Here is a 13,013-nt window from a genome sequence, read left to right as displayed (position 1 = left end):
GAATTGAGAGTTCAGAAATAAATCCTCATATCTATGGCCAATTCATTTTTTTTCATATATTTTTCCTTTATTAGAGAAGTGATGGGTTTATGCCAATTGATTTTTTAATTAATTTTTTAAAGAATCTTTAGAGTCCATAAATGCTACATTAAAAAATAAAAGGGATTCCCATATGCCCCACTCCCTTCCCCTCACACTTTCCCACATTAACAACATCCTTCATTAATGTGGTACATTTGTTAAAATTGATGAGCTCATATTGAAGTATTGCTCCTAACCATGGACCACAGTTTACATTATAGTTTACACACTGTCCCATGCAATTTTGTAAGTTATGGCAAAATATACAATGGCCTGTATCTGTCACTGCAATGTCATGCAGAACAAATCCAATGTCCTGAAAATGCCCCCGTATTACAACTATTCTTCCCTCCCCCATCCCCAACAACTTCTGGTGGCCACTGCCTTTGTATCAATGAGAGCTCTTCCATTGCTAGAATACTGATGTCTATAGTAGAATAATAAGAAGTCTATTTTAGTCCATTGTTTATTCCCCAATCTTGCAGATTTGGGGGTGGTGATGCTCACTCTGCTTCTAATTGAGAGGGGGTTTAGATCCCATGGGGCAGATGGTTGGAACTATCTTGCTTGCAGTTGCAGACTCTCTCTGTTCCTTGGGATGGGTGTTGTCCATCATCATCTCCTTGTTAGCTGTCCGGGGCAAGTCCAATGAACTGGCGAGTAGGTGTTGCAACTCTGCTGAAATACAGGGTTCAACTGACACGTGGATGGACCAACAATTTAAGTCTCTGGGATATATATTTATCAAGAATAGAGCTAATTATAGGTTCAAATAAAAGGGGCAGAAGAGACATGTGTACAGAACCTATAAATGAGTCTAACTCTGTTACACTGGGGAGCATAAATTCCAAAGTAAGGCCATTGACAGAGTGCCAAATTACTGAACTGCCTGCCCTGCTTATAGTTTCTGGATGTCTCCAGAGCCCTCAGGAGCCCTGCTATTGGAGGCACTGTTTTCTGTGGCAATCAAAGAGATCCTGCTGAGACTTGCATAAATGTAACCTCATGAATGACCTCCTGACTCACTTTGAAATCTCTTAGCCTTAAAAGCTCATGTGTATTTACCGTTTCCCTCTTTTGGTCAAGATCTTTTTGCTAACTGGTGCCTGGTTATAATCCCTCAGTGTTAGGAAGGCTCATCCCTGGGAGTCATGTCCCATGCCGGGGGGTGGGGGCGAGGAAGGTAGTGCATCTATTTGCTGAGTTTGGCTTAGAAAGAGGCCTCATTTGAGCAACAAGGAGGCTTTCAGAAGGTAACTCTTAGGCTAAGTTTCAATTTCACAGGAAAAGTTTCATAAGTACAATATCAAGGGCCTGGCATAGTGGTCTGTCTTCCTTCACTAAGCACTGCCCTTGCACTTGGGGGATTCTTGCTGTCTTATTAGAGAATGTAGCAGAACTCCTCAGGATGGGAAGTCAATATCCTTTTGGTTATTGTGTGGATCGCCACCCAAAGAGACAATGTCCCATGAACATTTGAACATATTCATGTACCTTAGAGGCATGCCCCAAGTGAACCCCTTCCCATGCATCATGCATCCCCCCTTCACTAACATCCTGTACCAGTGATACTCCTCGGCCACTGCTGCGACTTTTCTGTGATCCAAAACCTCTCCAAAAATGAAGCCAACAAAATAACCAAACAAAATTAATAAGAAAATAAAATTATTTTTAAAATAACCAATAAAATACCAAAAAAATTAAAACAATGTGAAATAATTGTTATTTTAATTTTTAGGCATTTTGTCTTACATCATGGTAAGATCTGTTATTTTGTATGTACAAGTGACATTTTCTTCCATTTATTCCCCCAGTGTTTTTTTTTTTTTTTTCTCATTTTATCTTCAAAGACACTTTAGAATACAGAAAAGTCACATAGAGAATACAGGTGATTCCCATATACCCAACACCCTTCCCCTTTTTCCCTCTCCCTTATTAATAACATTTTACACGCAGATGGTACATTTGTTACAATTGATGTACAAATATTAAAGCATTGCTACTAACTATGGTCGATGGTTTACATTTTGGATCATACACTTTTATAGGTTTTGATGAAATCTGAACTGGCCTTTATCTGCTGAATAATTTAATGCCCTGAAAATGCCCAACATTCCATCTATTCTATTCGTCCCTCCCTCTCCCCTCAAAACATATGGTAACCACTAAGTTCCAATTTTTGAAAAATAAGATTCATAGCTACTTGCAATAATATTGAGAGTTTAGCATACTGGTCTGTTTTCTTTTACTAGGCAGTACCTGTGTTCTCAAGGGATTTTTGTCCTTCTAATTGAGAACATAAGAGGACTCCCCAGGATGGGAATTTGATTTTTTCTGGATTATTGGGCGGGTCACTGGCTACTGATACACTATGACAAAATTAACACTTATATATTCCATAGAAGTCTGCCCCAGGTGCACACTGTCCCATGTACACATACACACACCCAACACCCTATACCCAGTAACCCTACCCTGCCATATTTGCCAAAAGAGCATTCCCAACATTGTAGTTTTAACCCCAGACCTGCAAAACTCCAGAGTTCACCTGCTCCTTCCCCCAACCCTCCCCCCAGTTCCATGGATAGTCCAACCCAACCCCCCCAACTTACTCCCCCTCACAGACCAGCACCACCCAACCCAATCACATCACTGCACTACTATCACATTCATCCACTACACAACTATACCCTTCTACCTTATTGTAGATTTTGCCTGCATGGGCATCAAATGCCAATTGATTTTTGAGGAGTTTTCCAGGTACACTCAATGGGAAAAGAACAGTATCTTTAAAAATGGTGCTGAGAGAACTTGATATCCATCTACAAAAGAATGAAAGTCAACCCTACCTCACACCATATACAAAAATTAATGCAAAATCGATGAAAGACCCAAATAGAAGAGCCAAAACTATGAATTCCTAGAAGAAAATATAGGGAAGCATCTTCAGGACCTTGTGTTAGGCAATGGTTTCTTAGACTATACACCCAAAGCACAAGCAACAAAATTAAAAATAAATGAGATTTCATCAAAATTAAAAACTTTTGTTCATCAAAGGACTTCATCATGAAAGTAAAAGGACAAACTACTGGAATAGGAGAAAACATTTGGAAACCACATATCTGAGAAGGATTAAATATCCACAATATATAAAGTAATCCTACAACTCAAAAACAAAACGATAAACCACCCAACTTAAAAATGGGTAAAAGAGGGAAACGGACTTGGCCCAGTGGTTAGGGCATCCGTCTAGCACATGGGAGGTCCGCGGTTCAAACCCCGGGCCTCCTTGACCCGTGTGGAGTTGGCCCATGCGCAGTGCTGATGCACGCAAGGAGTGCCCTGCCACGCAGGGGTGTCCCCCGCGTAGGGGAGCCCCACGCGCAAGGAGCGCACCCCATAAGGAAAGCCGGCCAGCGCGAAAGAAAGTGCAGCCTGCCCAGGAATGGCGCCGCCCACACTTCCTGTGCCACTGACGACAACAGAAGCGGACAAAGAAACAAAACCCAGCAAACAGACACAGAGAACAGACAACTGGGGGAGGGGGGAATTAAATAAATAAATAAAATTTAAAAAAAAAAATGGGTAAAAGACTTGAAAGTCATTTCTCCAAAGAAGATATACAAATGACCAATGAGCATATGATAAGATGTTCAACTTCATTAGCCATTAGGGGAATGTAAACCAAAACCACAGTAAGATACCACTAGAATGGCTACCATTTAAAAACAGAAAATCACAAGTGTTGGAGAAAATGTAGAGAAATAGGAACACTCATTCATTGTAGGTGGAATTAAAATGGTTCAGCCATATGGAAAACAGAAGTTTCCTCAGAAAGGTAAATATAGTATTATCATATGATCTGGCAATTCCACTTCCAGGTATATACCCAAAAGATTTGAAAGCAGGGATTCTGATAGCTACTTGCACATCAATGTCCATAGTAGCATTAATCACAATTGCCAAAAGATGAAGCAACCCATGTGTCCATCAACCAATGAATGAATAAAATGTGGTATATACATACAATGGAATATTATTCAGCCATAAAAGGAATGGATTTCTGATATACATGACAACATGGATGAACCTTGAAGACATCATGTTGAGTGAGAAAAGCCAAGCCTAAAAGAATAAATATTATATGATCTTACTGATATGAAATAATTAGAACAAGAAAATTCATGCAGTCAGAAACTGAAATCAGGTTACCAGGGGCCAGGGTGGGGATAGAGAATAGGGATTTGAAGCTAATTGTTACAGAGCTTCTGTATGGGGTGATGCAAAAGTTTTGGCAACAGATGGTGGTAATGGTAGCACAACATTGTGAATGAAATAAACACTATTGAATTATATATCTTAATGTGGTTAAAAGGAGAAATTTTAGGTTATATATATGTTACTAGAATAAAATTTTTTTAAAAAACATAGGACTGTACAACACTAACAGTGAACCCTAATATAAACTATGGACAATAGTTAAAGTACTGGGAAGCGGATTTGGCCCAATGGATAAGGGGTCCACCTACCACATGGGAGGTCCAAGGTTCAAATCCAGGGCCTCCTTGACCCATGTGGAGCTGGCCCACATGCAGTGCTGATGCGCGCAAGGAGTGCCCTGCCACACAGGGGTGTCCCCCGCATAGGGGAGCCCCACGCACAAGAAGTGCGCCCCGTAAGGAGAGCCGCCCAGCGCGAAAAAAGTGCAGCTTGACCAGGAATGGCACCACACACACAGAGAGATGACGCAGCAAGATGACACAACAAAAAGAGATAGATTCCGGTGCCGCTGACAAGAATACAAAGCAGACACAAAAGAACACACAGTGAATGGACACAGAAAGCAGAAACTGGAGGGGGGGCGAAGAGGAGAAGGGAGAGAATTTTTATTTAAAATAGTTAAAGTACAATTATAATAATATTCTTTCATTAATTGTAATGTAGGTACCACACTAATGAAAAGTATTAATCTTAGGGAAAAGTATGTGTGTGAGGGGGTGGTGTATGGGAACTCTATTTTCTGCATGGTTTTTCTGTAAACTTCTCTAATTTGAAAAATCATATATAGAAAGATGGTCACTTGGGAAACAGGTGTAGCTCAATGGTTGAGTGCCTGCTTCACATGTACAAACATGAACATGGGTTCAAAATTGTGAAACATACTGTTGACTCCTGAGCAGCTGAATACTAATGCATGGAACATTAAAGTGCATTAATTTTGTAGGGTTCCCTAATTCTAGTTTGTTAAAATGTAATATTGAAAAAGTGGTATTTGAGATCATTAATGTTTCAACTAGAGATAATTGGTACTATGGCAAATAGCCAACACTGCTGGAAGAAAAAAAAAAAGATGTTATGGAGGCCAGCATCAACAGACATTCGCGAATTCACTGATAGATTCCTACCTGCCTGCCTCAAAGCATTTTCATCCTCTTACAGGAAAAAGCAAAGTGTTTCTTAAGACAGGGCAGGGATAGTGCGTACTCTTTTATAGCCTTCCACTGGGCTCATAAAATAGAGGTTTGTATCTTTTAATTATAGAGAACTTTGTCAAGCTAGGATTTTGACTCAAATCTCATTTAATACAGACTCCATATTCCCAACATTTGGTGAGTCATGAAACTGTGTGCTTTGGGCCATCAAACAAATTAAATGCCTGTACTTCATACACTTTACAAGGCCAAATTAAACACTCATCAAAGGGCAGATGCCTTTTAATGTGCAACGCCTGCAGCCTCCTTGACACTAGCTAGTTTTCTCAACAAATCCCATTCTGTCTTCACTGAATACATGAGGATAGCATTTTATCTCCTAGATGGTTGTTTCCAAGATTTACATCTTCCCTAAAAGGATGCTTCTTGTTCTAGCTACTCTGAAATTCTAGTTAGAAAATGAAAGATCTTCCCCACGACAGTGTTGCCATAAATGTCAACTACCTATCTACATCTCTCCCCAAGTGACCATCTTTTTATATCTGATTTTTTTTAATTAGAGAAGCTTACAGAAAAACCATGCAGAAAACACAGAGTTCCCATACACCACTCCTTCTCACACACATACTTTTATAGTAAAATAAAAGAGACCAGTATTCCAGAAGCTCTTCACAAAATGAAGGACTGCAAGTCTTTTGTAGGTGATCGTTTTTAAAATGTCTATGATAACTTACAATATGATTTCAATTTCTGACATGAGTATGGCCAATTCTTTGGCTGTAAATTAGAGTTATCTAGCTCATCATTTAGATTAAAATCTAGACAAAATCTGCAGTGAGCAGGCTTGGTTGTGGTTTTGCCAGCCAGGCATTGACTAGAAAACACTTTGATGGAGTAGAACCTTGCTCTAAGTTATTTCCTTACATTCACTGGCCTTTATATTCACCCTGGAATCTTGTGTTCCAAAGACTAAAAGAGACCTTGAAAGTATCTAGCCAAGTAATTCTCAAATTCAGGTCAGTTAAATAGCTGCATTAGAATTATGTGAGGTGCTTATTAAACATTCTATTTTCCAGACCCACCCCAGACCTACTGAAACAGAAACTGTGGTTGTGGATTCTAGGGATAGTGTTAATCACTGAATTCTATTCCTCCGTCTTCCCCATCCGGATGGTGACAGGTGAGCTTTTATGTAGAGATTCAACAGATAGTCGCCTTCTTTTTTTTAAAGTATCACTTAGGATGAGGAAAATGCCTCAAGTCACCAACATTACTTTCATGTCTTCATTCTATTATCTGAGTGAGGGCACTCCATTACAAGGAAGAGGAATTCAACATTCAAATTAGTAGCCAAAGGGTTGAAGTCTAGAGAGTGGGTTATAGCAGCTAGAGGTTCCAGGTGAGGGAAAAGTGAACATCAAACAAGTTTCACCCAGTTTGTTCCACCCAGTACATCCAGCAAGAAACCACTCTAATATGGAGCAAGTTCAAGTCGCTCAGAGGAGGGAGCTGACCAACATTAGGTGAGAGATAGACCCTGAGTCAAGTAGTTATAATAACAGCTAACTCTTATACAGGGTGGACTCTGTGCCATGCAGCATCCGAAGCGCTTGCCACGTACTAAATCATTTCATCCTGATAGCAGCCCTTTAACATCAGCACTATTATTAGCCCCATTTACAAATGTGGGAGCTAAAGCACAGAGGGTTCAGTAACTTGTCCACAGTCACATAGCTAGTGAGTGGCTGGCCAGGCAGGCAGGGGGTTCTAGGACCCACATCTTTAACCATTAAACCACATCGCTTCCTCAGGAGGCTGCTGATTATGGTAGGGCTCTAGTCAACAGCGGAAGTGGTATGCTCGGTGGGAAAGACAGAATCCCAGGTGCATGCAGCGATTAAAAAGAAAACCGCTTCCTGGTGAACACCAGAGCCCTTCTGGCACAATGAATCCCAGACCTCTTAGCAGCAAGACCAATTCCAGTCTGGCCTGACCCCAAGGATGGAGTGGGGCTCCCACTGCTGTCCCTGCTCTAGAGAGGATAAGCTCAGGAAAGAATGGAGTTGAGCCTTGAGGAATAATGGGTATCTAGGATTCACTGGAGAAGGCGGCCCCAATACCAACGACCACAACAGTTACTCCTGCTGTTTAGTGACTGTCTGCTATGGGCCAGACACAACCTAGACTCTGTGGATATTATCTCATTAATCCTTGCTCCACAAGGTCATATTGGCAAACCCATTTTTAGATGAGGAAACCAAGGCTCAAAGATTTAGCGGACCTCAGAGTTAGTATCAGAACTAGGGACTGATTCTGGTCAGTCTTAATCGTTTTGCCCGTTTTTATTTAAATCCGAGAATCCGAATAAAACTATTAACCCTTTCTCTAGAAAAATGCACACAAAAGCAATATTTTGCACATAATTTTAGGGGGCTTATCATCTCTCTGAAGTATGAAGTAATGTGGAATCATAGGATAAACACGAATGTTTTTCCTGAACTATCAGTATCTCAAGTACATAACAGAGTGAAGATGCACTCTTGAGTGAGGCAACTTTTGTATAAATTTCTACACTAAAGCATACACTTCAAAGAAGTTGCACAGGATGCACTGGGCTAAGCTCTCCATTTTCCAATATCTGTCCTTAGAAAATAAGTGGCCTGAGAGGAATCTTACCTTTCTTTATCAGTCAAATGATTAAAGTAATGCAAGTCTCACAGGATTTTTGAGAAAGCCAAATAAATAAGGTATATAAAAATGCTTTGTAAACTGTAACATGCTCTATCCGTGTTAAAAGAGATACCCAAAAAAAGCAAATTATCTCCAGTGGTACTTATTTAAGAGCTGGGAATCACACAGCTATAGAATCAGCAGCAGCTATAGGGATCTTTTTAAAATGTAAATTAGATTGTATCCTCCCTGTTTAAAACTCTTGCTTAAAGTAAAATCAGACATGTCCTCGGCATCTAGGTCCTGTCCATCCATCTGGTGTGGCCTAATCCGCCACTTCCCCTCACTTAGGATACTCCAGGCACAATGACCTTCAGTGGCCTCCAAGTCCTCAAATACAGGCCAGTTCTTCTCAGGGCCTTGGCACTAGAGAGCTCCTTGGTTAGAATGTTCTGCCCCAACCTTTTGCATGGTGGTCTCCTTATCGTGCAGCTCGGGCTTAACATCACTTTCTGAGAGAAGAGCCCTGATCCAAAAGCACGCCTGCATCACTCTTAGTCACAGCACCTTTTAAAATTCTTGGCATAGCTCTTCTCGTTTTTTGATATGGTTCTTGATTTTTATTGGTTTGCTTGTTTAACAAACGTTTCCCCCACTAGATACAAGCTGCAAGAAGCAGGGCTTTAAATGGTCTCGTTCACCACCATTTCTGCCAGCCTCTGATACAGTGTCTGGTACACAGGTGGAACTTACAAATACTCACTGAAAGAATAGAGACTTAAATGTGGCATGATAATAGAAAGTTTGGTAGAGTAGTAGAAACAACATCAGACTGGGATCAATGTGGTTTTCTGAGTCCCACTTCAGATTTACACGCAGGAATGTGGCCCAGATTTTCAGTACCCACCTCAGGTGGGGGTGATTCTGATGCAGGTGGTCTCAGAACTCACTTTTTACAACACTGGGCTTGGAGGCCAAAGTCTGGGTTCTAGTTCCTGTTTATGTCACAAGGTTTTCATGGGAAGTCAAAAAAATTAATGGTTGGTTAAATTCTTTGCGTATGCCAATGTACATAAATACGGACCTAAAGAGCAATCTTCCAAGGCTTTCCTGTCAGAGGTCTGCAATATGTACATTTAAGGACAGAGGTGCCCTGTGCCCTGAGGCAGCTCCGTTTCAATGCAGAGGCCTTCCATTCATGGCACCAAGTAATCTGTTCTCTCTTCCACATGAAACAGCTTCAAGATTCTTAGGCCATGGTATATTGGATATATTTCAGTTTGCCTGTGCCGTTTTTAGGAGCAAGGATTTTCATAATTTAATGAGATATTCAGGCAGCTCTCAGGGAGGCAGCTGGCGTGAGGCTGAGAGCACCAAACCGCATGTCGCCCCCTGCGCTGCCCAGACCAGAGAACAATAGAGTCAGGATGGCTAACCGTGACCCCAAGAAACCAAAGGGCAAGTTGGCTTCTTAAGCCTTCTTTGTACAGGCGTGCAGAGAGGAACATAAGAAGAAAAACCCCGAGGTCCCTGTCAATTTTGCAGTTTTCCAAGAAGTGCTCTGAGAGGTGGAAGACAATGTCTGGGAAGGAGAACTCGGACTTTGATGAGATGGCAAAGGCGGACAAAGTACGCAATGATCGGGACATGCAGGATTATGGACCAGCTAAGGGAGGCAAGAAGGATCCCAAACGGCCACTGTCTGGATTCTTCCTCTTCTGTTCAGAATTCCACCCCAAGATCAGATCCACAAACCCTGGCATCTCCATCAGAGACGTAGCCAAAAAGCTGGGTGAGCTGTGGAACAACTTGAGTGACAGTGAAAAGCAGCCTTACAACAACAAAGCAGCGAAACTGAAGAAGTACGAGAAGGATGTCGCCGACTATAAGTCTAACGGGAAGTTTGATAGCACAAAGGATCCTGCTAAAGTTGCCCAGAAAAAGGTAGAAGAGGAAGATGAGGAGGAGGAGGAGGAGAAGGATAAATAAAAAACTGTTGCTCTGTCTTGTGAATACCTTAGAGTAGGGAGCGCCGTCATGGCCACGTCTCGTATTTGGCCATGTCTGTTGCCCTTATTAGGTTTAATGACAAAATTGGATCATCATCATATTGTAGTCTCTCAAGGTGCTCTAGAAATTGTCAGTGGTTTACATGAAGTGGTCAGGAGCACCCTGAAACAGTACCAAAGTTGTACATATTTCCAAACATTTTTTAAATGAAAAGGCACTCTCGTGTTCTCCTCACTCTGTGTACTTTGCTGTTGGTGTAGCAAAGCATTTAAAGATGTTTCTGGCATTTTTTTGTTTATTTGTTTTTTAATTTGTAAGGTGGTGTTTACTATGGTTTTTGGCTAGAAATTCTGTTATCAACTGTACATATCTGTAGTTTGTAAAAATGAATGCAATGAGGGAAATTCTTGGAGGTTCCATGCTGGCGTTGAGGCAGTGGTGGCAATGCCTTTGGCAGGGCGGCGGCTCTCGGTGTGCACTGGGAAGCTGGACCTGTTGACACAGCCGTGGGCTTCAATTTAGCTTCAGGTTGTCTTGTTTCTGTATGTAGTGACATCGCATTTTGCTGCGATCACAGCTGTGGGAAGGGGCAGGGGGATCAGTTGACATGAAAATGTTTGGATTTTTTTTAATTAAGTGCAGTAGTTTTAAAACTTTTGTTTTTAAACAAACTGCAGAAACTTCATTGTCAACAAAGTGCCACTGCATCAAAGTTCAAGAATCTTCTTCTGTACTTAAACACAATTTACAACATTCTGTTGTTATTTTTTTGTATGTCTAGAATGCTGGAATCTTTTTCAAGTTAAATAAAATAGTATCACAATTTTCAAATTGTTGTTCTCTGTGACAGTCTAAATTTCTGACTCCCAGCAGTCCTGACAGTAGAACAACCCACCGCAGCCATTGTATTGGAAGACTGGCATCCCTGTAAATCTGGTAACTCTTACATAAGGAGGTCAGCTTAGCTTACTTAGGACAGAGATGAAGGAAGGAGGTGGGTGCTCAAAACTGTTGGGGGATTTTGTGTCTGGCATTAGGTGAAGTCTAAACTATTGAATGTAGGAGCTACGGTCACTGAACCCGGGCAGGCTTTAGCAGCCTTCGCAAGCTGCAGGTAGGTGGGTGGGTAGGACCGAGGCTGGTGACTGCCCAGGTTTAATTTTTTGGCCCCCTCCCCCATGTTGTGGGGCCAAATGCATTACTCAACTGTGGAAAAGTCCTGTTGCATCCAGCTCCCCCTCCCCCAGCACACGGAGCAGCATGTTATTTGGTTGCCCTGCTCATATTCCAAGGAAGTCTTGAACTCTGTCTCCTGGACTCCGGTGGCAGTAAGTAGGTGCAGTGGGGTGTAGGGGGCAGTGTCCACTTTCTTCCAAAGGCCCCAAGGAAAGGTGCCGTGGCTCCTGTTACTGGCTGTCTTCAGCATACCTGAGCTGCAGGGCAGGCTGATGGGATCATGGCGTCAACACTTTCTAAGCACTAAAGTGTGTCACGCAAGACGGAACAGCCTACCCAATTAGAGCTCACGGGTCGTCAATGCAGAATGTGGTTAAATGTTCTAAAACTGGAAGAGGCTCAGTTGGTGTTTCAGTAGTTCTTTTGTGTTGGCTGGTTTTAATGTTTTGCCCAGGCTGTGAGGAGGGATGGTGGCTGCAGAGGCAAATGATGATCCTAACTACCAGTTTGAGGGCCGATGGGTACATGCATCTCACCTGTCTGCAGTACTGCAGGGTCCTGTGGTGTGGCTGAGGATTGGTCTTGCTTAGCATTAACCTTCATTTAAGTTTGAGGCTGTGAAGCACATGGGGATGTTTTGGTGCCATCTCACGTCAGAGCATTTGGCTCTAAATCCATTTTTCTAGTTCTCCTAGAAAGTAACTACTAATTTTCAAACTTGGGGGCCCTCATTCCAGGACTGCCCCTCATGCATCAGCCATGCCCTTCTCTTGTCACTTACCCACAGCCGTTGCCTGGCATTGTAGCCTAAAGCTGCTGCTGCCTGTGACACAGTGGGCCTGGCTAAGATTTTGGAGCTGTGGGCAACCTCATCCAATGGGAGGGAGAAGTTCAACCTGTACCCTGAAGGGAGTGGTTTCTTTTGGACTATATCTATGCATGCCACCTATGGGAGGGCAAAGACTGGAAGAGGGTGACTGTCTTCTGTGCTCCTGCAGCACCTAACTAGGTGGTCTTTGATTCAGCAGGGCTTTAGTTCTAAAGAGACTCAAGTCAAGGCCACTTGACTTGCTTGCAGCACGACCACTACTCTGAAATGTTCTGCCTGGATCACAAGATTGCTGCTCTTAATGGAATGCCACTCTGGCTTCTCTGGCTTCACTGCTGAAGGCTTAGGACCTAGTGGATTTCTCGGCCTGAAGCATGTGTTCTTGCCAGGCCAACCTGTTAGCCTTTCTCTTTCTTCAAAAGAATAGGACCTGCTTTCTCTAACCCCCACTCTCCCAATCTCCTCACCTGGTTCCTTGAATGACGTTTTATCCTTTGGAAAGAACAAGGCTGTGATGTCACAACTCTTGTCTCTGTCTCTTGTATGTCTGCTCTCGTCACAAATGTATTTGGGGACATTGGATGCATTCATTTTCTGTAATAAAGTTTCTTAATCAGTTTTCCCAAAAAGTGAAAAATAAACAAAAAATTTAAAAATAAAGAGATATTCCATTATGGTCTGTTTGGTATAGTTACCATGGTATCATTGGATGATACAAATATTATTTTTTTAAATTGTAATTACTACTGTAGTTCCAGAATCAAACATGCAGGAATTTTATTTTTTTCCAGCTTACCCAAAATGAAGTAGACATT

General features: G+C 42.0%; 1 protein-coding gene and 1 pseudogene across 2 annotated transcripts in view; both read left to right on the top strand.

Moving 5' to 3' along the window:
- Positions 1-13,013, top strand: part of NFIA (nuclear factor I A) — a 530,380-nt gene that overhangs the window by 92,932 nt on the left and 424,435 nt on the right. The window lies entirely within an intron of this gene.
- LOC101415181 (high mobility group protein B3 pseudogene) lies at positions 9,608-10,172 on the top strand (annotated as a pseudogene).

The sequence above is a fragment of the Dasypus novemcinctus genome, chromosome 9 (genome assembly GCF_030445035.2).
Source record: "Dasypus novemcinctus isolate mDasNov1 chromosome 9, mDasNov1.1.hap2, whole genome shotgun sequence".
In the NCBI taxonomy this organism is placed as follows: Eukaryota; Metazoa; Chordata; class Mammalia; order Cingulata; family Dasypodidae; genus Dasypus; species Dasypus novemcinctus.
This window is presented reverse-complemented; position numbering and strand designations above follow the sequence as displayed.